This window comes from Aquarana catesbeiana, linkage group LG01 (genome assembly GCF_042186555.1).
Source record: "Aquarana catesbeiana isolate 2022-GZ linkage group LG01, ASM4218655v1, whole genome shotgun sequence".
NCBI classification, from domain to species: domain Eukaryota; kingdom Metazoa; phylum Chordata; class Amphibia; order Anura; family Ranidae; genus Aquarana; species Aquarana catesbeiana.
Genome location: NC_133324.1, coordinates 229,442,033 through 229,469,158, shown reverse-complemented (window position 1 = coordinate 229,469,158; position 27,126 = coordinate 229,442,033). Strand labels below are relative to the sequence as shown.

General features: G+C 41.8%; 1 protein-coding gene across 3 annotated transcripts in view; it reads right to left on the bottom strand.

Moving 5' to 3' along the window:
* Nucleotides 1–25,680, bottom strand: part of NOS1 (nitric oxide synthase 1) — a 445,094-nt gene extending 419,414 nt beyond the window's left edge. For all 3 annotated transcript variants that reach the window (XM_073625687.1, XM_073625734.1, XM_073625724.1), the window contains exons 1-2: nucleotides 25,184–25,680; nucleotides 25,021–25,088 (exon numbers count right to left, since the gene is read on the bottom strand). The gene's annotated coding sequence lies outside the window, so the exon portion shown is untranslated. The remainder of the gene's footprint in view (nucleotides 1–25,020; nucleotides 25,089–25,183) is intronic.
* Between the last annotated feature and the right edge of the window lie 1,446 nt (nucleotides 25,681–27,126).

Sequence of the window (27,126 nt, the reverse complement as noted above, 5' to 3'; positions counted from 1 at the left end):
AGAGTCAAGGTTACAATCACTTTAAGAGAAGGCAATTTAGGACACAAGGAGGTGTTACATTTCAGGCAGTGATGATCTGTTAGACTCCTATTTTTCTGACACATAGTCTAAAAATCATGCCATTTTTCTGCACAGAACATAAATAGTACTCATCAGAGGCAATTTGAAAAGGAGAGCAGGCAGGCCCCATCTATAAATCCAAAAATTATATTTTATTTCTCCTGAGACCGGGCTGTTTTCATGTAGGGAAACACAATGCTATTTTAAATAGTGTGTATTTCTGTATTCCAAATTTAACAACTGAGGAGCAACATGAGTAAACATATAATAAAATAATATAATTTTTAATAATTTGAGAAGGATTATTTTGTCTCTATCCGATTTTTTTGTATCATAAGTTCAGCTTTTGGTTGATTATTTACAATTTTGATTTGTATCCTAGCTGGAGTAGCCATTTTGGTGTCCTCTGTGATTCCTTTGAGTTTGCACCATGAGACCTGCACAGGAAACATATGCACATATGTGCAGCGTGTAGGTATTAAAGCCCCCTCCTTCATTGTCACACATATGCATTACATGGGTGGCAAGAGGTTAATGGCCAAAAATGCTTTTTGTTATCATCGAACAGCCATGAAAATATAGAATTTTGGGTGTTGGTGGTGCCCCACCACTGTAACCCCACAATACAATTTCTGCAGAGCACAGGATGGACCCTGCTTTAACAAACATTTATAGTGCCTTGAAAAGTTATTCATACCCATTGAAATTTTCCACATTTTGTCATGTTACAACCAAAAACGTCAATGTATTTTATTGGGATTTTATGTGACTGACTAACACAAAGTGGCACATAATTGTGAAGCAGAAGGTAAATGATAAATGGTTTTCAACATTTAAAAATATATATATATATATCTAAAAAGTGTGGCGTGCATTTGTATTCAGCCCCCTTTACTCTGATACCCCTAACTAAAATCTAGTGGAACCAATTGCCTTCAGAAGTCACCTAATTAGTAAATAGAGTCCACCTATGTATAATTTAATCTCAGTATAAATACAGCTGTTCTGTGAAGCCCTCAGAGGTTTGTTAGAGAACCTTAGTGAACAAACAGCATCATGAAGGCCAAGGAACACACCAGACAGGTCAGGGATAAAGTTGTGGAGAAGTTTAAAGCAGGGTTAGGTTATAAAAAAATATCCCAAGCTTTAAACATCTCACGGAGCACTGTTCAATCCATCATCCAAAAATGGAAAGAGTATGGCACAACTGCAAACCTACCAAGACATGGCCATCCACCTAAACTGACAGGCCGGGCAAGGAGAGCATTAATCAGAGAAGCAGCCAGGAGACCCATGGTAACTCTGGAGGAGCTGTAGAGATCCACAGCTCAGGTGGGACAATCCACAGGACAACTATTAGTCGTGCACGCCACAAATCTGGCCTTTATAGCAAGTAATGGTATCAGGTGGTCTACAACAATGGCAGAAGATGTTAACAGTAGAAGGTAAAGGAATGTGCTAATGGCGGATGGATGTGCTCATAGAGACGGGACATGGGCATTCATGCAGTCTATCAGATATTTTTTGTGGCCTGCAAGGGTGAAATTAACAGCTTGGATGCAGCAAAAAAACAAAACAAAACAAAAACACATTTGGAGGGTGGCAGATTGACCTAAATAGTCACTGCATCTGCACCAGGGGCTTGGTAGCTGTTGCCGATCCAAGACTGGTCTATTTTCACAAATGTCAGCCATCAACAGAGCCCACAGATAGATGGACTCTTTTGTTTCTCACAAAGCCCCCTGCTGCACTGAATGCATGTTTCACTTTTTCCTTGTAACATGGATCAAGGATGGTTGCAAGCCAGTAATGGTACCCCTCCTTAATGGCATCAATCCTAGGGTCCATTTGCAGGCTCTAGGGCAGGGATATGCAATTAGCGGACCTATGGCTGTTGCAGAACTACAAGTCCCATGAGGCATAGCAAGACTCTAACAGCCACAAGCAGGACACCCAGAGGCAGAGGCATGATAGGACTTGTAGTTTTGCAACAGCTGGAGGTCAGCTAATTGCATATCCCTGCTCTAGGGCACGATGGAGCCCATGTGTCACAAATTACTAGTGGTGGAGGAACCTGAGTCCTTCTGGTCTCTGAAGACAACATTGTTCTAAGCTAATTCCCCCCAGTCAAATATTTTTCCCAAGATTTGAGAGGCATGAAACCCACTCCTGGAAGACTACCCCATGTTATCTTCAGCCTCGATTCCCCATGGCCACCATACTTCTTCTCCTCATGTGTTTTCTATGGCCTCAGTGGGACAGTTTCTGATTAAGGCAGGCCCTGAGATGCAAAGTCCTCCTCTTCCTGCTGCTGCCCTGACTTGAGTGCCCTGTCCATGATGTCACACAGTGTGTGCTCCAGCAGGAACACAACTAGTACAGTGTCACTGATGCACACATTGTCACGGTTCACATTCTTGTCACCTCCTCAAAGTAACAATACAGTGCATGCACCCTGCCGTGGAAAAAAGAAGCCCAACTGCCCCAATCCTGTCCTTATGACATACACAGATGCTTATTGATGGCCCCTCTGCTGATGCAAGTCCAGTTCCACCTGGTAGGAATGTCACAGATCCGGTGGTTTGTGAGCAGCTTGATATCTCAATGAATTTCACTCAGCTGCACACTGACTTGGTAGGTCCACCAGAAATAGGTACAAACTCTTCTGGCCTGCCTCAAAAGATCTTGTAACCCAAGGTACCTATCCAAGAACTGCTGACTATTCTGGTGTTGTTCCCAATGTGCTGCATGGTGAGATGTAGCCAAATATCCATTGGTATTATCACACTTGATACACTGCAAAAAGACTGCAAATAACAATGATGCACTCTGCTGCACAAGTGCTAAAAAAATCCCCCAAAGGTGAGCTCTGGGGGGGCAGATTGGAGGACAACAGTGTTCGGCAGCTCTGGAGCACTGCCATTTGGTGGAACAGGCTAGCTTCTCTCTCCAATTCACTGCAAGCTTTCCACAAAGCTGTACTGGGCACCCATGTACAGTCAGAGACCTCATCATCATCTCCTCCGTCCTTCTCATCGCTGGAGCCAACTTGGCAAAAGGCCAACGTGGTGTCTATTTTAACCTCCCTGGCGGTATTCCCAAGTCTGGCTCGGGGTGGTATTTCAGAACCAAAAGCGGTAACCCCGAGCCAGACTCGGGATCGCATTGCAGGTCTAGGGAGAGCTTACTTACCTTGTCCCCTGGATCCTGCGATGTCTCCCCGCAGTGTGAGCGGCTTGTCCTTCGCTCGATTAATCACGGAGCCGATCTCTGTTCCCTGTGAGCGTTGCGACGCATGGGGACGGAGAACGGCGCCAAATTCAAAAAGTGAAACACACACAAAACATACAGTATACTGTAATCTTACAGATTACATTACTGTATGAAATTATCTCACATCCCTTTTGTCCCTAGTGGTTTCTCCAGTGCCCTGCATGCAGTTTTATATTATAAAAACTGTTCTTTCTGCCTGGAAACTGGAGATTGTCAATAGCAACAAAAACCGTCCCTATACATCAAAAGAGGTTTTAGGCCAGCTAGAAAACAGTGACATTAAATTAGAATCACTGGCAGAATTGAGCGATAGTGATTTGTGGGGAGATCTGTCATCAAACACTGAAAAGTAATGACAGTGACAATTCTGCAACTGAGCAAATTTTAGTGGTTTTGTTTTGATTACATTATTGAATAATTTTATTATTATTATTATTATATTATTATTTGGTATAATTATTTATAGTTATTTATTATATTATAATTTATGATTTCATGTTTCAAACTTTATCATACCCGAGATGTCTACTAGACTCTGGTTTGGACAGATTTAAGTGAGTTATTCCTAAAAATTACAGGCCTACAATATAAAACGCCAAATTTCCATGCAAAATAATTGTACCACATTCAGCATCAAAAATATGAAATAATCATACTGCCAGGAAGGTTAAAAGGGATCAAAGTCTTTACCAAGTAACTACAGACTAGTTAGTTTAACTTCTATAGTTGGGAAGATACTGTAGAGTTTTTTAAAAGAACACATAGAAGATTTGTTGGTAGAAAGAAAAATATTAATCAATAGTCAGCATTATTGTCACATATTTATGTATACAATTGCATACAATTGCCTTGCAAAGTTACTGAAAAGTCCACTTTAATTACACACAAAATTTACAATACCTAAGAAACTGCTATCATACATCTGCATGTTTGTTCAGGGTCCATCGTATTGTAGCCTGATAAACTAGCTGGCAAGAACTGGACAACTCCGGAAGAGTGGACAAAATAAATGTAAACTGTACTAATGTCAAGTATTGAAAAGAAACTAAGTAAATACTGTCATTAAGAACTTTAAATTCTATCACACTATTCCACAAATGCTTCAGCTGCATATAGCAGGATATTGGACTACGCTTCAAAACAAAAGTTTAGGGTTGCCTGCTGAGCCATAAAGTATGTTAAACTCATCAGTTTTTCTTGTTAACATACCTGCAACAACCAAACCCAAAGGCGGATAGCTGCCTAATTTTCATACTAATTTATTTCCTTATAAAATCAGGAATATAAACCTTACATCTTTAAATACAATTATACACATGTATATATGCACAATTATCCCTAAAAAGTTCACATCCAAATTATGTGGAAAACAAGCAATTCGTATGTATGGCCCATTTTTCCAGTAAAGCAAATGCACCACAGTGCAATAAAACAGACATAAAAGCAATTAAAAAGTGCAGCGTACACTGCTGTTTAATGAGCCCTATAGACAAGTTCTGTATCTGCAATTATTTTTTCTACTTGTTGGGCGATTTCAAAATAAAACATATAAAACAGAGCATCTGCTTTGTGTAGTATTGTTTGTTTTTCTTGGATGCGTGATTTCATAGTTTCATTGCGTTCAGCTGGCACTTGGCACATACAAGTTGTCCCATTTTGACATAAATTACTGTGTATTTTTTTTAGAAATGACCTTTTAGTAGCCAGCAATATTTATACTCTACTTTGCCAGGATATACAATGCTCTGCTTTGTATGTGAACAAACATCATCAATTATGGGTTTTGTTTTTTCTGTTTAATAGAATGGGATAAAATCTAATAGAAAAACTTCTTTTAGACAGAATCATGAATAAGGACTGCTATTGTGCTCAGGACTCCCTAGCGCTACTTTTGGAATTTGTGTGTTTTAACATTTTCCTGCCATTGTAAAACATATATGCAGCAACAGGGCAGGAGTTACCGCACATGTGTCTGGGAGGATGGGAGGTCAGCAGGACAGAGGGCAGGGTAAACAATTTGTAGGGCAGTATACAGAGGCCATTAGTTTGTAGGGCACAGTGGGTTAGCAGGGCAGTGTATAGTTGGTCAGCAGGGCAGAAGATGGAAAGTCAGCAGAGGAGTGTACATGAGTCAGTAGAGGAGTATACAGGCTTAGCAGCGGGGCAGAAAACAGGGTTTAGCAGGACAAACAACAGGGGTTAGCAAGGCAGAGAACAGGGGGTTGTCAGGGTAGTATACAGCGGTCAGCAGCGCAGAGGACAGAGGTAAGCAGAGCAAAAGACAGGGATTAGCAGGGTGAGTGCAGAAGTCAGCAGTCCAGAAGATAGGGGTCAGCAAGGCAGTGTACAGGGATCAGCGGTGCAAAGGACAGGGGTCATCAGGGCAGTGTACAAGTGTCAGCGAGGAAGGGGACAGGGGTCAGCAGGGCATAAGATTTAGCAGGGCCGAAGACGGGTCAACAGGACAGAGTACATGGTTCAGCAGGGCTAAAAACAGGGGACAGCAGTGCAGAGAACAGGGTTCAGCAGTACAGAGAACATGGTTCAGCAGTGCAAAAAAACAGGTGTCAGCAGGGCAGAGAACAGGGCTCAGCAGGGCAGAGGACAGCAGTCACTGCTGGTAGGGTTCTCAGCAGAGCTCCTACTCGCCACACAGCACATAGCTGAGATTGGATTCCCTTACACACAGCCTCGATTTGCACCATGTGCAGCTGGCTCCTGCAGCTCTACTGCTGTTCCAATCTGGAAATTTCACAGGTCAGAACTGCAACAGTTCACATAGGGTCCTCCTATGTGAACTCTGTTCTTTTTTGAGTGAGAACTACTTACAACCTATATGAAATGAAAAATGTTTGTGGTACATTGTATGAACTTTTAATGTTGAAGTGGCCATAATGCAAATTTTTTTTTATCATGATTGATGTGTAAGAAAGGAAATGTGTTTTTAACTTTACTTTCTCATATTGTTACCACATTCAACATTTATGTGCCCTTAAAAAAGTCCCGGCTACATTTATTGTTGTTTAGAATGTTTTGTGAAGTGTGGAGAACATTTCTGGGATGTGGGCACATTGACTAAGTACAATTCTTGGATTTTTGATTTGTCTAGGAACAGCCTTGATTTGTCAAATGCACCTGTATGTTTTCCCCATCGGGGTATTTTATTTTATTTATTATTGGTACTTATATAGTGCTGTCAATTTATGTAGCGCTTTACATATATATACAGTATTTATGTAGTACATTCACATATGTCCCTGCTCTGAAGGAGCTTACAATTTATACATACAGTAACAGTATACATACCAGGGGCAATTAAAACAGGAGCCGAATAGCACATCTTTGTAGTGTAGGAGCAAACCATAGTACCCAAAGGAAACTCATGCAGGCACAGGGAGAACATGCAAACTCCGACATGTTGTGTCGAGGTTGGGATTCAAACCAAAGACCTTAGTACCGCTAGGCGGAAGTGCTAACTATTGTGCTGCCCACTGTTAACATCATGTTTTCCAGGCGACAGTACATGCACCACTATTAAAGTGGTAGTAAACTCTCTTCTTTAAAAACCTGCTGACAGGTAGGATTTTTTTAATATAAGAGACCCTAGAGGTCTTTTCTGTCATAAATGACCCAACTGCCTGTCAGCGGGAAATAAAATATGAGGCACTTATGTGCAGCTCAGAACGCATTTATGGCCCGCTCTAGTACATATGGCTTAAACCTGCATGGGGACACATTTTTAGTTTCTTATAGAAACTTCACTACTGCTTTAATCTCTTCAGTGTGCTGCGGTGTGCCACAGTCATTGGCACTATTTTAGCACATGCTACAACCATTACTAATGCTTCGGCTCAGTGCTATGAGCGCTGCTACTGGCCCTGCCTCTATTCGATTTAGAAGTGATGGGATGCAATTTGGACTGCTTCGCCTGGGCACTGGATGACCTTGTCCTGCACTGAGACTGGGAAAATGCTTCCTTTTGCTTGCAGCAGACTGATTATAAAATCTCAAACTGAAAAATGTCACATCATTGGAGTTCCAGAATTGCTCTTTAAAGGATAAGTAGGACCAAAGCTTTTTTGGTCCTATTTCTCCTGTGGGTCACAGGAGTGCACTTAGTTCTGCACTCCTGTGACCTGTATTCAGCTGACAGTGGGCTAAAGTCCCTCAGATGTCAGCTGGTCCAGGCTCTGGAGTGATCCCAACATTGTGATCCACAGCTTGCCTGCACAGCTCTCCAATGAGTCCTGGATGGGCAGAGCAGAGAGCTGGTCAATGACTGGCACCAGCTCTCTACTTATTAAGTCCCAAAGAAGTATGTTTATACCCCAGCAAATGTTTTGCCACTGGATAAAAAATCCCCAATTTATACTAAACTATATGAAACATATTATTACACATCTCAGTGAACTCTACTCTCTAGAAACACATGAATTCATGATATAATTTATCACATTTCATCATATTCAAAGTATGCCACTGGGACTCTGCAGCAACACTCCCAAAGAAGCCCCCTACCAATACAAATGCTATTACACTATTATATTCCAGGGAACCAGATGAAATCAGGTTTGTTTCTGTGGCACACATCAGTTCTTTTGATAAAAAGCAATTACTGAATGTCACATAATATCTGAAAATGAAGGTGTGACCCACACTGCAATCAGCACAGACCAGTAAATAAGGAAGCAGCTCCCTGAGGTGCTGTTTTTTTTCTACCAGGGAGAGACAAGTATACCAAAAAGCATCAGTACACAAAGTGGCAGAAAATTGCTTCTTTAAGGGTAAATTCTCACCAGTCCGGTCCACTGCGTTATGTTAAATGCATGCACAATAACGGACCACAATGGATGAAAAATCATGCATGCAGTATTTTCTGCAGCTGCAATGCAAGTGAGCTGAGAAAGTGTGATGGAGTGAGCATTACCGCAATGTGATAGTGTAAACTGGTCCCTAAGGCTAAATTGGCACATGGCAGGTTAGCAGCAAACAGCTGCATATGTCGGTATAGTACTCATCAATGACTGACTGACCAGGGCCGATCATGGGCGGGTGCACGGGGTGCACCACGCCTCGGCGCAGCGAGCTGCTGCAGAGGAGGGGCGCCGAAGCTGTGGAGCTCACTTGACTTGCCGGCCTCCTCTGCTGTGCGCTGCACTGGCTGCTAGAATCGCCTGCCACTCGGTGTCTAGCAACCAGTGACATCAGAGGCCACGGCTGCCCCAGCATTCAGAGCGTGCCGTCCCAGCATTCAGAGAGCACCGCCTCCACGGCTGCCACCTCTGCCATGTTCTTCAGAAAGCGTGGCTCAGAGGGAGGGGAGCAGAGAACATCTGAAAAGAGCTGCCTGAGCCTGCCTTCCTGTGAGTGACTGAGCTCAGCTGAGCAGCTGTCCACCTGCACTGCACCCAAGGCCGATCCTAGGGTCACAGGCGCCTGGGTGCAGAAATATTTTTGTCACCCCCACATGGGCGTGGTCATCTTACTAACTCCTCCCTTTTGGCAGGGGGGGTCACAGTGGCACTATTTAATGGGCACAGTGACAGCATTTCATGTGGCACTATTTGATGGGCACAGTGGCAGTATTTGATGGGCACAGTGGCTGCGTTTGATGGCACAGTGGCGGCGTTTGATGGGCACAGTGGCTGCGTTTGATGGGCACAGTGGCTGCGTTTGATGAGCACAGTGGCTGAGTTTGATGGCACAGTGGCGGCATCTGATGAGCAGCTAGCCAGGGTACTGTCATTTGTGACAGATCACCATGGTGAAGATCACCATCCATCCTTATCAAGGCTGGATCTATATCGCTTACATAGTTACATAGTTAGATTATAAAAAAGACAGTCCATCTAGTTTAACCAACAAAAAAATACATACATTTACTGTAACTTTAATTTATTTATTTTTATAAATAATTTACTTTTTTCACGGTGTTTGTGTGTTTATTTACTATTTTACTTTTTTGTTAATGAATGAAAATGTACCCCTCACACATTAATGAGGGGGGAGGAAGCTGGATTCTGGGGTCTCCCTTATCTTACATAAGGGCTTCCAGGTTTTCAGGTTTTTCTGGGACCCTTGTCTTCTTTCCCCCTTCAAGGTGCCCTCCCAATGTTGAGGGCACATGGTCTGGTATGATTCAAGAGGGGCTAGTTAGCTACATGCCTGATAAGGGGTCTGGAGGTCCAACGCCTTTTTTTTTCTGCCTAGAGCCCCCTTAAAATCCATACCAGGCAACTGGTATCCACTAGATTAGAGCCTGGTATGGATTCTGAAGGGGCCCTAATGACATCTTTTTTTACAAACAGGACAAAGCCTGCCAGAAAATGAGGCAAGATGTTTTTTTCTAAATGTCCCTTTTACTGCAGTACAACTTCACATGCAGGTTTAGAGTATATGTGAACCCTCACCTTGTAAGACAACCCATTCAGTTTAAAATAGAAATGAAAGGCAAAACATTTGTGTATGGATATAAAACATTATAAACACCTTTTCTCCCCTTTTTTCTAAGTGATCACATTCCCTCGATTCTCAGCTGTATAGGAAGCCCAGAGAGCTGGGGGAGGAGAAACAGCAGAACACTGGTCTTCCCAGTGAATTGCTGTGCAGGGGGGTGCCTGTTAGTACAAGTCTGATCATTGAAGAAGAGCAAATTGAGTTCTCAGCTCAGCCAGAATTCTGACCACGCTGAGCTCTCATGCCTAGTGTGATTAGTTTTTAGTAGGAAAGCAGAGGGATGGGCACGAACACCAGGTATTTCGTACATAGGAAGCAATACAAAGAGAACAGGATACTTTTTCCTACAAGTACATGGTAGAGCAGGCACATATCATGAATATGAAATGTTGAGTTTACATATTCTTTAAGGCACCCCAAGTCTGTTATTTAATGTAATAGTGTAATTTAAATTTTGTCCTTAAACAGAATTAAATGATTTGCTCCTCACTGAATGGCATTTTTTTTCTTTTGCAAAAGCAAAAACATTAGTACATGTCCCCAATGGCAGTACCCAGTTAACCATGAACTTTTTCAACAAAAGCTAGCAAATTGGCCGTAAAAGAAAAAAAAATTATAAGATTTGGCTCACGTAGACCTTAAGAGAGTTTGGGTGAAATGTTTGAGGTCTAGGTTCAGCATGCTGGTTATGCTTATCCCTCATGGTGAACAACCCAACATCAGAAAAGAGCACAAGAATAAGTTCAGTAAGGGTCCTGCCTCTTCTGTCTTCAGTGAGTAAGGGGGAGTGGGCCTTTGATGAACCTATATCTGACTATGCTGTCTGGCAGGTGTATTTGGATTATGAAACTTGCAAAACAGAATTAAAACTCTTTTAACAGGGACAATGATTTACATACAGAATATACTGTATGCATTTCAACTAAATGTCTACTCGTCCAGATTTAAATTGTATGTAATCCCTAACAATACATTTCTATTATTTGCTCCTTTTGGCTCCAATCAAAGTGTTTTATCATATCTGTTTAAAGTGGGAGTAAACTCCCATGCATAATTTGCACCTATAGGTAAGCCTATAGTAAGGCTTACCTATAGGTACTGTAAATATCTCCTAAACATGCGCCGTTTAGGAGATATTTACTGTACATGCAGCCAGTGACGTCACCCACGCATGCGCCCTGAAGGAACGACCACCTGGGCTGTTCCTTCAGAGTACTGTGCCATAAACGGCGGCTCCCGCATGCATGCACGGGAGTGGCGTCATCGTGATTCCGGCCACTCACACAGTCGGAGTCGGCAAACCCAGGAGGAAGACCAGGTGAAGATGGAAGCCTTGCAGCGGTGACAGCTCACCGCTGGAGGGCTTCGTTCTGAGGTAAGTTTCACATAAGGTGCTAGTATGCAATGCACACTAGCACATTATGGCCCCTTTCACACCAAGGCGCTTGTAAACTGCCAGTAAAACACTGAGCGCTTTTGAAGAGCTTTTCAGGCTCTTTTGAAGAGCTTTCCATTCATTTCAATGGAGAGGGGTGTTCTTTCACCGCCCCGCCAGCGCACTACCCCAGTGTGAAAGCATTCATTATTTTAATGGAAATAGGTTTTTGTGAGCTTTTCAAGCACTCTTTTTAGCGTGAAAGCACCTGAAAAGTGCCTCAGTGTGAAAGGGGTATATGGCTTCACCTTGCAGGCTCCAAAAAAACCCGAAAAACACAGCGGTTTACTACTGCTTTAATAAGTGCAAAAATACCTATTGATCCTGCAAGAATATATGTTAGCTGGCAACCTTCGGAGCTCTCTGTCTGGTCGCAATGTTTCAAATTCTCTTCTGTGATCTACAGAAGACACCCCCCCCCATGTTATGGAGATGAGGAGTGAGTGAGTTTTCTAGCACACTTCCTGACCTAACCTGACAATGCTGCTTCTCTATAGGTTGAGCACAGTGATTGAGCATTTTCACCCCAGGAAATGAAGCGTTCTACTGGCAGGGTCACCAGCTAAAATGAAGGATGAAAAAAAGGTGGGAAAAAAAATAAAATGAATGCATCCACCACATCTAAGAACTGGTACGCTGCAATATATAAATGTTCTGTTCTCCGGTTTGAAAACACTTTAACAAATGACAGGAAGAACATTTTGTTTTGAAACGTTAAGCAGGCTGATAGGTTCACTGCAAGGAAGAAGAGTTATTTTTTGTTACGAATGAACACTGAATTCAGTTTAAGGCTAGCCCTGTCTTTCCATGCACATGTAAAATAATGACACAAGTTCAAGCAAGTTCAATGAGAACAAATCATAATATCCAGTGTAAGAAGAAAAAGGAACAGCAAGTTGTAGGAACAGTGCAGGGACAAAACAAACAATTACAGTAACATAATGCAAGGAGACGTGTCAGAAAAGATGTAACACACAACAATCAAGCCCTAGTTTACCCTGGACCCGGCATCACACTGCACACTACAGAGGCACAAACGTATGCACAATTTGCTACATTGGTTTTGAAAACCATTATCTACACTAGCAGTTCAGACATGATGAAACTAATTTAAGATATGATGGCAACCGATGCATGAGTCACTGAAGAAGTCAAAATGTATGCCACTTCTCTGTACGGTATTCCTTGCACAGCTCTACGGTTCCAAAAACATAGCAGGAGGGACAGAGCATACAGGCTCAATTCATATTACAATAACAACAGAGCTATTTGAATTGTAATATATCAGAGTAACATAAACAGAAAGTAATACTCTCTGGTTTATTATGAGGTAAGTGGGAAAAAGGTTAAGGGTAATCGTGTGTGTGTGAAATGTAAACGTAAGACATCCTGAAAAAGCCCATCTTCCTACTACATAATCTATTTATCAATGATTGGAAGCACGCAAAGTCAAAGAGGATTTACAGATATCCTACCATGATAATTATTGTGAGAAAACCTGTAGTAATGATGCAAGACATGTTATATAACAGTGGTCTCCAAACTGTGGCACGGTGGCCGGATGCGGCCTTTTGCTTGCCTTTATCTGGCCCTTGGGACACTTTTCCTCCCACTGACCTCAACAACGGGGCACTATTTCTCCCATTCACACCACTGAAGGGGCACTATTACTCCCACTAACATGAAAGATGGGGTACTATTCCTCCCACTGACACCAATGATGGTGCAATATTCCTCTCACTAACATCAATGATGGGGCACTATTCCTCTCACTGACACCAATGATGGGGCACTATTCCTCTCACTAACATCAATGATGGGGCACTATTCCTCTCACTGACACCAATGATGGGGCACTATTCCTCCTGATGGGGCTCTATTCCTCCCACTGACAACAAACATGTGGCTCTATTCCTCCCATTGATACCAATGTTGGGACACTATTCCTCCCACTGATACCAACAATGCCCTGTTTATTCCCACTGACGCCAGGACAATTTTTACTTTCAATGGCCCCAAACCAGCCCCACTAAAATCTGAAGGACAGTAAACTGGCCCATTGTTTAGAGAGTTTGGAGTCCCCTGTTGTGGAACAATGATTTCCACCTTTTGGTTCCCAGTAATTTTGATGCTGCATTGTAAAAAAAAAAATACATTTGCACAGCAAGGCCCATTTGTAAAAACTGAAGGGACAGCCACTTTTAGAAGTTGATAAAGTACAATTATGCCGCGTACACACAATCGGACATTCCAACAACAAAATCCATGTTTTTTTTCCAACGGATGTTGGCTCAAACTTGTCTTGCATATACACGGTCACACAAAGTTGGCTGGAAATTGCAAACGTTAAAAACGCGGTGACGTACAACATGTACGACGAGCCAAGAAAAATGAAGTTCAATAGCCAGTGCGGCTCTTCTGCTTGATTCTGAGCATGCGTGGAATTTTGTGCCTAGGAATTGTGTACACACGATCGGAATTTCCGACAATGGATTTTGTTGTCGGAAAAATTTGAGATCCAGATCTCAAATTTTGAGTGACGGAAATTCCGATGGAAAATGTCCAATGGAGCCTACACACGGTCGGAATTTCCAACAAAATGTTCCCATCGAACATTTTCCATCGGAAAATCCGACTGTGTGTACGAGGCATTAGCATGATCACCCAGAAGGACATTTTTTAATTTTTTTTTACAATACAGTCTCCATAGCAGAACCCATAGCAGTCAGCTGGGCTGCTATGATTGTAGTCTCACTCTATGGTTATAGTCAGAAGCAAGTGCTAAAGACCACTAAGAATGAAAAGGTTAAACTCAAAAGATCATCATTTATTGAGAAAGTGTTTAATAAAACGTATTTGGGACCTCAAATGAACCCTTTGACATGATAAACAGAAGTATCTGCAAAAAAAAAAATACTATAAAGACAGGCAAACATGTGTCCAAAAAATGATTATCATTTTCCACATTTTCTTGTACATTGGGTGATTTTTTAACACTATCACTATCAGATAGTGATAGTGGCTGCAGTGTGGGAAAGAGGAGCAGATCATGACTGTATGACCGAGGTTCAAATTAGCAGTCTTCCCTAATAGGGCGTACACACGGTCGGACTTTGTTCGGACATTCCGACAACAAAATCCTAGGATTTTTTCTGACGGATGTTGGCTCAAACTTGTTTTGTCTACACACGGTCGCACAAAGTTGTCGGAAAATCCGATCGTTCTAAACGCGGTGACGTAAAACACGTACGTCGGGACTATAAACGGGGCAGTGGCCAATAGCTTTCATCTCTTTATTTATTCTGAGCATGCGTGGCACTTTGTCCATCGGATTTGTGTACACACGATCGGAATTTCCGACAACGGATTTTGTTGTCGGAAAATTTTATCTCCTGCTCTCCAACTTTGTGTGTCTGAAAATCCGATGGAAAATGTCCGATGGAGCCCACACACGGTCGGAATTTCCGACAACACGCTCCGATCGGACATTTTCCATCGGAAAATCCGACCGTGTGTACGGGGCATTAGTGTGTCTGAAATTGTGTCATGTTTATGTGCAGGGAGTAACAAAATAGGATGTGGCCTGGTGCACCCAGTGATGTGCCTCCATCCCTTCATTAATATATCCATACAACCAATTAATTGCCCTGGGATTTTAAATGAGACACAAGACATACGACCAATACAATATGTATTCTTCCACATATTTTTGGTAAAAAAAATAAATAAATAAACGTATATTGATTGGTTTGCGCAAAAGTTATAGCGTCTACAAAATAGGGGATAGATTTATGGCATTTTTATTATTATTATTATTTTTTACTAGTAATGGCGGTGAGCAGCGATTTTTATCGTGACTGCGACATTGCGGCGGACAGATCGGACACTTTTGACACTTTTTTGGGACCAGTGACATGTATACAGCCAAAAATAGCCACTGATTACTGTATAAATGTCATTGGCAGGGAAGGGGTTAACACTAGTGGGCGATCAAGGGGTTAACTGTGTTCCCTCAGCATATTCTAACTGTGGGGGATGGGACTGACTAGCGAAGGAGACTGATCGGTGTTATTACTTAGTAGGAGCACACGATCTGTCTCCTCACCCCTGTGAGAACCGGGATCTGTGTATTTACACACATAGATCCCGGTTCTCGCTCTGTCACGAGCGATCGCGGGTGCCGGCTGTCATCGTGCCCGCCGGGCACGAGCATCGGCTCTGGGGACACGCTGCGGGCGCGCCTGCTAAAGCGACTTAAAGAGCCGACGTTCAGCTACAACGGCTCACACAGGGGAGCCAACCTGCCGCAGTATAACTGCGGCAGCGGGTCGGGAAGGGGTTAATAAATTAATAAATATTTCATACAAAAGGAAGATAAAATGGTGACAAGCTGATATGTGAAGAATCCATATTGATGCATTTCCTACCTAATAAATATAATGTTGACCATATACAATCCAACTGTTACTACATGATTAAAACAAGCATTGCATCCAAAAACTCAACGCGTTCCATAGCTCTTGGTTCACCTCTTCAGGAGTAGATGCATGTATAGTATAAATCAGCTAAGAATAGATATGACAATATTTCCAAATGGTGATTGCCAGGAGAGTCTCATCTGTGAACTGTGGAAATGTGACTCAGTGTGAACACAAGGGGACAGACAGGAAGCAGATTCAATGTGGGTAGGCAATCCATGATGGCACCCAAAGTAGCTGCATGAATCAAGAGCTGTGAGCCAAAAGTCCCAAGACAAATACATTGGTTGTATGGATATACAGTATATGCAGGGAGTAGGTACAGGAGGTGTTGGGCAGATTTCACACAAAGGTCAGGAAAAATTAGCATTGACGCAGAAAAGTGAATCTCAAACTTCAGAGTTTATTAGCTATTTAGCATAGGGAACACTGACAGAACAAAGCAAGAATAAGTTACACAGAAAAAGCAAAAGTGCAGTATTTTGAATTTAAAGAAAAAACATTCATATACAGAAAATGATATGTTAGATATGGATGTGTCATAATAGAAATAGATGTGGACAGACAGGTATGGCTTAAAGTGGTATTAAACTCTCATTTATCACAAATGCTTCTCCCTGCCTGTCAGTTGTAATGTACACTGAACCGAGCATGCTCAGCTTGGCATGCATTTACAGCACCTCTCTGTGTGATGAGTGAACCCAGAAGGAAGACTGGGTGAAGATGAAGCACCTGTGACTAGGCAGGGCTGAGACCAGGAAGTGTGGAAGGCTTCATTAAACAAGTTAAGTCAGCCATAATGTGCAGAATAGGAAGGTACACATCCTGCAGGAAAAGTATTACAACAATCCAAGTATAGACGAAAAATAGTTGAATAAAATAATCTTAAGAAGAAGTCCTATCATTTAGATATTTATGATACTAATTAGGGTTGCACGGATACCGATACGAGTATGTACACCAAATGCTCTGATGCTTGGCAGGAGACCATTATACCTGGCATCCCCAGCATAGCGGGGGGGGGGGGGTTGCGGACAGCCCCACAGATGATCGGTGCAGCGGTGGGGGTAGTTACAAGCACCCATCTCCCGTATAGCTTTTCTGACAGCTTTTCTGACAGTGATCACTGACTCTGTCCATTCATAACTGAGCAGAGTCAACTGTGTTTATCATTCTTCAGTTTATGAATGAATAGGAGCCTCTGTCTCCTGTCCATTCATCTTCAGTGCAGCTGAGGCTGCTGAGAAAGGGACTGGGGAATTTGTGTCCTCAGTCCCGTTCCCCGTCTCAAAGGGGAGATGTCAGAGGTCTGTTTTGATCCCTGATATCTTAGCAAAGCCCCCCAACAGGGCTAATAAAAAAATAAAAAAATACATTTAAAAAAAGAAAGAATTGTAAGAATTAAATTGTAAAAATAATAAAAAATAAAATAAAAAATAAAAAAACACTCACACCGTACATCCCCCCCCCTGTACAAATGTACAAATGTAATTGTAATATATAGTAAAAATAATAAATAAAATAAATTGTAAAATAATTAAATAAATAAATAAAAACTACTGACACAGTCCATGCCTTATCAGTGCCCATTAGTGCCACCTTATCAGTGCCCATCAGTGCCGCCTAATCAGTGCCCCTCAGTGTCCCCTTATCAGTGCCCATCAGTGCCACCTATCAGCACCCATCAGTGCTGTATATTAGTGCCACTGATACAGGACATTAAAAAAAAGTATTGGTATCGTCGAGTATCTGCGAGTACTTGAAAAAAGTATCGGTACTTGTACTCAGTCTTAAAAAAGTGGTATCAGTGCAACCCTAATACCAATGTTACAAACACTGTATTCAGCCTGGTTTTTGTGTCGGATGTCATCCAAGTATTTCTCCCATTTTTTGGTGGTCAGAGAGCATTACTACTGGCCTACATGCTCTTTCTTTGCTGCCGTGGAGTCACAAGAAGATTATTCCTGATTAAACAGAGTAATTTAGTAAGTCAGTATAGCCAGGTCTAGAGAACTGCCAGGAGAGGAGCAGCCAAGCGGATCTGACAATCAGTTCACTGTGTCTATTGCTGCTCTAGTACATGTTTGTGGAAAGGATTTTGTGTCTGGTCGTAGAGAAGACGTTTACATGGTCACATTCACAGGAAGAAACTTCTATTGTAGACCATAGAGCAGCCAGTATTAAGTCACCCTCCCTTCACTAGGGAGCAAACTGAGGCTGTAGACTGCTAGAGGAAATGTGAAGGACTATGGTAGATGTAGTTTCCAAAGAGAATAAGCCTATACTACAGTTTTGCTCTTGGACTTCAACTACCAGCTGCACTGTGGTGGAGTAGAAGGGGGGTGTTTTAATTGTGTTCTCGAGCTGAGGAGAGGAAAAAAAAGAAGGCTGGCAGAGAAACTGAGGCTGCAAGTGGACAGCTGCACCTGGGAGAAAGAGAGACACAGCGGCAGCCATTCCAGAGCATCAGATGGCACCCTTGATGCTGGTTAAGCCTGTTGCCAAATTGAAGAGCCAGGAACTGAGGACACTGGGTGGAGTACTTTTCCATTAAGCAGAAGGAGAACCCTTGCTAACATAGAGTAGTGAGAGGCTGCTAGCCAACCCTGCATTACATCTGGATAAAAGAGGAATAGTGTTGTCTGCAAGAAACACAGTGATACCTTGAGCGCTCCACCATAACAAGCTGGCCAGCAGAAGAAATAGTGTAGTATATTATTGACTGCTGAACTGTTATTGTGGGATATCTCCCCCTAGATTTCCCAGTACAGAGTTCAAAATGGGTTGTGTTTTTTTAAACAATTATTGTTTCTGAAAAATATAATAACTATTGATAAATTATTGCGGCTACCCTAAATAAACCTTACCTGTTTAATCAAATGTGTCAGTGTGTTAGGGGCACAGGAACAGTGGACCCAATACATCAAGCTTCATCAGAGGTAAGGGCTACATCAGCAAATATTTTGGAATGCTGATCAAGAAACGTTTGGGCTATAGTCATGAAGGCTGCTAAAGGATATGGCTTAAGGAAGTCTCACGGATGCTAAAGATTTAAAGTGAGAGTCACTGTAAGCCAGATGGCTGGAAATGCTTGCTTATTCCCTGCAGGGAAGAACCTTATGTTAATAGTTGCTGCTGAAGATTTAAAGTGAGGAGGAAAACCCATTAACTGACATTTCATGTGGAGTGGCACTTGGGTCCCAGTCAAGAAAGTGCTTAAAGGTGTGTTTTGGAATTGTATGTAGAAAATGTTTCCACTATATTTGCTATCTATTTGATGTTAATCTCTCACACTACACAGTGGAAGAGAGGGATTCCTATGTCAGTACAATTAACCTGTCTGTCAGTATGACTAAGCTTATGTGACTTCCACCTGAGCTCAGAATTTGAAGCGTAGGAGAAAGATGCAATTTTATGGTAATTCAGCATTATACCATTGAAAGCAACCTGATGTGAAGCTTGGTATACAAGGAATGGAGACAAAAGGTGTTTCTTTCTTTATCGTGTATGAAAGTAGAAAGGACGTAGTAAAATATTAGCTGTGTATGATAATATGTAAAATGTATGCGGCACAGGTAAGTCCTTCTGTGTAATAAATGCATTTATTTGCAGACCAAGGATTTGTTTGGACAGACAGTGAGCAACCCCTGTGTAAGAGGGAGCATACCATTCTGCTTTTGAAGGGAATGGCTTGCAAATCTTGAACATGCAAATGTTACATAACTCTCTTAGGCATTTACAGTTGTCTCTCTCCCCACTGGGAGAACCTACTCCGTACCCACTCACAGTATTGAAAAAGGCTTGCCTAAAGTTTTGCTTTCTTGATTGGTCTCAATAATAAAGACACATTTAATGGAACATTTCACCATACAATTCCCTTTTTTCCCTCTCTCTCTGATACAATTACAAACTAATTTTATTTTTCGTATATAATATATACCTTATTTTCAGTCCTCCAGCATTTCACTTTCTTGTTTCTCGCCTAAGCAGAAGTTACAAACCCTCAGCCACCCAAAACCTCCAGGGATATCAATATAGGCTGCCTGCAGATAGCTATAGTAAGAGGACGGATTCAAGACCAGTCACTCTGCACAAGTTGTGAAAACAGCAGTGACTGGTCTTTTTACATGAATCTCCTGCACAGAGGAAAGGTTTTGTGCTGAATTATAGCACAGATCTGGAAGAAATACACAGAGCACACCAAGATTTAATATGTGTTTTTCCTGGCGTTCAGCTTACAAGTGGTGAAATACAATTAGGGACGAGGTTGGTGTTTGATGCCACCATGGGTTGGAGGTGAACCTTTTATATTCGAGGTTCCAGCAAATTAATAGACCAAATACTTTATAATCATAATGCACTGCCTGGCCTTTGAACTTAGGTCGGCTGGTTTAAAAGGGCCAATAAATTGACCTTTGGATAAGCTAGGGAAGAAAAGAGAGCAGTTTAAGTACACCCAAGGGCCTCAATGTAGAAGTTGTTCTGCATTAAAGTTCATCACTCCTTTCAGGGTGGGCTTGTAAATACTAGGTGGTTTCTTAGACATGGTGCCTTGAGTATTGGGTGAATTGGCCCCTGGCATGACATTTTCAAGACAATAAGCACAGTCCTAAATGTAGAGACACTATGCAGTATGAACATGGGCAGATGTTAGTTAAGGCAGAAGACACAGTGTTTTCTTCCCAAAAAAATTAGAGCTTCAGCTCTTTTTAAATTTGACCCCCTCAAATTTAAAAAGAGATATTTTGGCAAAGAGAAGAAGTGGAAGGAGAAGAAGGTAGAAGGGTACTAGGAGGCAGGCATGTTGGTGACGGCAGTGGCAGCAACAGTGGTAACCTGCTGTTTGATTTTTTTTTTTAAATGTTTTAGCTTTGATAAATGTCTCTTGTCGAACCTGAGAAGATTTGCCCATCCTTAAATATAATAGGCAGAAAAACAGAGCCAGTGAGGGCAAGAGACCAGCCTTCCTGAATAGTGGAGGCCTGCAGGACAGGTAATTCCTAAAAACCTATATTTAGAAAACTATAAATGATAAAGAACAAGTAATATTTCCCATTAGGTATTCGTTTCTGAATATACAATACCTATCATATGCAAGGCTGAATTTGGATATTATGGGGTTGATTTACTAAAACTGGAGAGCGCAACATCTGGTGTAGCTGTTTACGGTAGCCAATCAGCTTTTAACTTTAGCTTGTTCAATATAAATTTGACAAAGCTGGAAGCTGATTGATTTCTAAGAGTTGCACAAAATTTTGCACTCTACAGTTTCCAGGAAGTTCTGTCTCTTGTGCCAGATGATTGTAGTGGTAAAGCTATTTCTAGAATGTACTATTGAAGGGAGCAAGCAATCGTTTTTATCTGCAGGGCTACATTTCAACTAAACAGACAAAAAAGAAAAAGGAAAGATGATTTCATGTTTCCTAAGCTGTAATCCTGACTGAAATTTTAACTAAAGGTAAAACTTTTTTGGGGGGTTTTGGAGTGGAGAGGGATGCTTGTTAGTTTAAGTGCTGTCTGTGCCCCCATTAAGGAGATTCACCCTCTCTATTTGTCCTGTTTACCATTATCATTGAAAGTGAAAGTAAAAGAAAATCCACATTTTGGATTGTCCCGAGAAAAGTAATACAGGCGGTCCCCTAGTTACAAACATCTGACTTACAAACAACTCCTACTTACAAACAGAGGGAGACAACAGGAAGTGAGAGGAAATCTACCCCTAGGAATGGATATTCACTCCTGTAAGAGTTATGGGAAAAAGGTGTATCCACTGAAGCTTTATCACCAATCTTTGTTTCCACAACAACCCAAAATTTTTAAAATCCAATTGTCATAGGGCAAACATTACAGGGGCAATAACCCTTCCCTATGCTATCCAAAAAGCTTAAAAATAGATTTTTTTGGCTGGAGCTACACTTAAAAAATGTACCTATTCCGACTTACAAACGGATTCAACTTAAGAACAAACCTACAGACCCTATCTTGTTTGTAACCCGGGGACCGCCTGTAGAGGGGAAATCTTCCAATGGGGACACTAATTCTGGTGACCTGGGGGTCCCCAATCATATCTGAGTTGGGTAGCCTGGCTAGCCTGCCCCTGGGAAGATGTCACCAATGACGAAACGCTTTGGGATTGGCTGTTAATGAAGACATGCTTGCTTAGCCGTTACCCACAGTTTTCCTTTCTCATGAACTGACAGTCTGCTGGTTTTTGACTCATTTTTGCCTGTTTAGAACCTATCGAAGGTACTTCTTATATATTTTAAATAAAAGGACTTAAATGTTAGCAGGATTCACTATGCTTGTTCATTTTTTTTTATTCCTGATCCATTTGGAGCTGCTGCTGATCTCGGATGCTGGGCTATTTTGTGCTTTTATGACCATTATAATTTATTGTCCACGCTATCTGGTAAGAAGCATATATTAATTGTTGGTGCTTGGTGGTGGATTTCATAAATCAACGTTACTTATACACCTTTTTGCATTTTATGTTCACTCTTGTTTATTTTTGAAATTGACTTTTTCATTGAAATTGCTTTTTTATGTTCACCTAACACTGGATTTTGCACCTATTTTATTATATCATGTTCATATGATTGATTTTTTAAAAAAATTTTATGTTATATTTTGCTCTTATTTTATTCACTGCATGTTTAATTGTTTTCATGCCACATTATTTACCATATGATTATTCATGATTGCACTATCAGGATCTAGAGCTGCTTCTTATTTATATTGTCCCCAAGAATTCCCTTAATTTGCAGGGATTTCCTCACACTTCCTGTTTGGCTATGGGACAGGAAGTGAAGGGAAATCTCCACAATGGGACAAATGTCTGGTGATGACCAAAAGAAGGAAATACTGGTGTGAACTTACATTTTGCAAATTTTGAAGCTTGAGTTTGCCTGATTTTACCTCACTGCACTAGGCACTGGGCTGTGGGTACCTTATGGTAAATACAATCCTGATAATTTATGAATAACCTTACAGTATAATGTTGCATACATGTTATTATAGCATTGACTGTTGTAACTCCCTCCTTCATTGGCCTACCTCTCTGCAACCTATCCCCCCTTCAGTCTATCATGAATGCCGCTGCGAGACTCATCCACCTTACCAACCGTTCAGTGTCCGCCACTCCTCTCTGCCAATCCCTCCACTGGCTTCCCATTGCCAAATGAATACAATTCAAAACACTAACAATAACATACAAAGCCATTTACAATTCTGCCCCCAGCTACATCACCAATCTTATCTCCAAATATCACCCAAACCGTCCTCTCCGCTCCTCCCAAGACCTTCTGCTCTCTAGCAACCTTGTCCCCTCCTCCCATGCTCATCTCCAGGACTTCTCCAGAGCCTGCCCTATCCTCTGGAACTCCTTACCCCAATCTGTCTGGTTATCTCCTACTCTGTCCACTTTTAGGTGATCCCTGAAAACTCATCTCTTCTGGGAGGCCTATCCTGCCTCCAGCTAACAACCGAATTGTCTACTCCCCACATTAGTTCATTCCTCACAGTCCCTACCTTTTGTTTCACCAGTCCCTCCCTCTTAGTTTGTAAGTTTGCAGGAGCAGGGCCCCTCTAACTCTCTTGTTTTTGAATTGTACTGTTGGTGTATTGTCTCCCTTTATATTGTAAAACCTTGCACAAACTGTTGGCGCTATATAAATCCTGTATAATAATAATAATAGCAATGTGCTTTTTCAGACAAGGTGGTATTGTTACCTTAGGGGCCCACAGCTCATGCAATGCTGCAACTTTCCTGGTAAAACCTTCACCCTACCTTAACAACAGAAAAAAGAATTAGAAACTGCAACCAGTCTGGGTCTATTCCAGGTCACCAGTCTTGTTGGGCACATAAATAAAATTTCCTACTAGCGTTACTAGTCATAACAGCACCTTAAAGTTTCTCTGTCATGAGAGAAGTATGGATGTCTGATATTGCTGGCCTCATTTTGAAAATGCTGGTTGCCTGGCTCTGTTTAACTTAACTACTTTTAAATCATGGATGTGGAACAAACATGCTTTAAATGAGTGCCAGAAAGTGTCAGAATGCCTTATCTCTACACCTCTCAGTTCAGACAACACTGAATCCAAAGCATCTGCATAACAGCCAGGGAATTAGCATTCTTACATTCTTAAAAGCACTCATGACGGAATCCTCTTTAAAGTTATAGCTGTCAGTGGCATCACAGGTTTGCCATTGGTGGATTGCTTCTGTGCAGCCAAGGATGTACTTGCTACGTCAAGTGCTCCTGGCTGATCCAATTCTACAGGAGCTGAGTTTACATCTGTGACACCACCATTTATCTGCAACCTTGCAGTTTCTACATAGTATCCCATCATTCCTCCTCACCCCCCCCCCCCCCCCAACCTCTCAGAAGTAGCAATATACAAGAAGTTTATCTTTTCCTTCTTTCAATGACTGCCAATGAATATTTAATCCTCTAATACTTATCAGCAGGGAAATTCTGATAACTCATCTATTGTGTACAAACATGTTCAGCTAAAAATGCAGACAGCCTGAACTGGAACCCTTTGTGTTTCCATTTATTAATAATAGTTTATTTCAATAAGTTCTCTCAAACAAAAATGCATTTGTTTCCATTAACTTGAAATGTCCCTCGTGTCCCCCTTTGGCCCTTAGTAGTATTATAAGCTGTTGCTAGAGATACCAGACACAGCTAACGCTAAGTACGTAAATATGTCAGTTTTTCATACTGGAAAGAAAAGAAAGATAACTATTTTTAGTAACCAATGTCTCCCCTCCATCTCTCGAGTGCACCTTGAGACTGCAGGATGTCAGCTAGCATTCCATATGCATGCTTAATTCAGGAGTCACCAAAACACATATTGTAAATATATTTAATATTCAATAAATGCTTAATATACAAATTCATAGTCTGCTGTTCTATAATCCAGAGTCTTGGAAATATTTATGCTAGAACAGGAACATAATAGGTGGAGCTAGAACAAGGACAAATTAATAACCGTGACCTTGTGTCTCCTGTCCTTCCATCCATCAACTTACATGCCTGTTACTCCAGATTAACTTTCCACTGACTTGTCATATTTAAATAGAACCATTAATACATAAGGTGCTGCTTCAGTACTAGTTCCATTGAGACCTTGTGAAGGTGAACAGCAAGATATATTCCTAAACATCAGTCAGTTGTAATCTAACCCTACTTTGAGAAAAAATGCTTTTATTTCAACTGTAACATGCATATACTTTTCATCATCATCATCACCTATTTATGCAAGCATTCTACCCCCCCCCCCCCAAAAAAAAAAAAAAAATGGCATGTTTCCTACCTTAATGTAACCTCAGCCTGTAAAGGAACACTTCTAGCTCATGTTTACAAGTTGCTAATGATATCGATCTGAAAAACATGCATTAATATCCGATCATTCTCGGCTTGTTAGCACAGTTCGCACAGACAAAGCTACTTAGGCAAACAATTAGTAAAAATCTTACTTTCATGATTCTTTTGATGCATTTATTCAGTCCAGCCACCTCTTTCGTTCTCTCTTTCTTCTTTGCCTTCATATTCCGTTAAGCCCCCACCTCTATCAGGCCTTTTTTACATCTGGAGTTTCAAAGTGCTAATTACTCAGTGGGAGTCCTGTGGCTGCTTTACTGCATGTGTAACGGGGACTGTACTGGGATTAACCTTCCTTCTCTGTGTAAAGCTAGCACCCATGCAATCTCCTCCTTCGCACAATATAAAGGAGACATCGGGTAAACTCACATTTGCAAATCCCCTCAGGATACTCAAACTGCTTTTCCCAAAGCCCTCTAGCCCCTTTCGCTGCTCTGGTGTTCCTCAATTGAACAGCTCCATTAACAATGACATCGAATACGCCCTACTATTCACGAGGCGAAGGTGTAGAAATAAGCGTTTCTTACATATTTGTATCTATAAATGTGAAATCTGTGCACGCCCTCTGCCACTGTATGTGCTGTAGTCAAGTGCTTAAAAGCAAATGATCGCTAAGCCACAAGTTACAGCAAAGATCTTCATTATTTTACAGTCGAAATATATACACAGGTTAAAAAAAAAATGACTCCTTGAATATTCTTTAAATATTTCACATTCCTTTTTTTTCCCACACATGTGCAAAGCTTTAACAACAAGCTGTACCATGTGACACCTGAAAAAGGGGTATCTTACATTCTTTAATTACCTGTGTAAAATTTTTACTCTTTATATACATTATATTGCAAGTATAACCAGGCCAAAGGATTAAAGTCCAACTCCAGGCTGGAAAAAATACCCTTGCATTGTGGCCCCAAACTGCAAGGGTTAAATACTCTTTAATAGCAATGAGCCGAACGTACTTATGGGTTCTGTCTAAGGCAGGTTTGGCGAACATTACTAAAGTTTGGGTGCTGAATCCGAACCCCATTAAAGTCAAGGTGAGACGAATGTTAAAAATCAGTGATAGCCATTTTCTTGGCTGATAGGCAAGGGATTGTCAAACAAATGGCATTGATGGACATGTAAAAAAGAAAAAAAAAAGAAAAACATTTTTAAGTGTGTTTAGTGAGAAGCAGCATTAAGCCCTGGTTCACATTGGTGCAATTTGGCATGCAATTTGACGTGTCAAATCGCGTGCCAAATCAGCGGCAATTGCCAGCAATGGTACCGTCCTAATCGGTGCGACGCCACATTTGCGGCACCGCACCGATTTCCAAAAGTACTACTTTTGGCGATTTCGGGGTGCAATTTCCATTGACATCTGTGCAGAAACCCGCACAGATGTCTCTGAAATCGGAATTGACATGCGGAAATGAAATCGCGTAAGTTCAGCTGAACCTGCACAATTTCATTCCCGCAGTCAGTGTGAACCAGGGCTTAATAATGCTTAAAATCGTACAGTAAAATGCAAAATTCCTTTAACCACTTCCCTACCCGCCCATAGTCATATGACGTCCACAGATGGGATCTCCCATCCTGGGTGGACGTCATATGACGTCCTGGGATTCCCGGCCGTCTAGGGGGGCGCGCGCGCGCCGCCGGGAGCGCGCGCCCGCCGCGTTCCTCGGGACCCGGTGCGTGTGCCCGGCGGCCGCGATGTCCGCCGGGCAGCCGCGATTGCCCGTTAACCGGGCCGGCATGTGGATCTGTGTGTGTAAACACACAGATCCACAGCCTGTCAGCTCTGAGGAGAACGATCTGTGTTCCCAGAACGGAGGAACACTGATCGGTCTCCTCCCCTAGTGCGTCCCCTCCCCCTACAGTTAGAATCATTCCCTAGGAAACATATTAACCCCTCCCCGCCCCCTAGTGGTTAACCCCTTCACTGCCTGTCACATTTACACAGTAATCAATGCAATTTTATAGCATTGATCGCTGTATAAATGTGATTGGTCCCAAACATGTTTCAAAAGTGTCCGATGTGTCCGCCATAATGCAG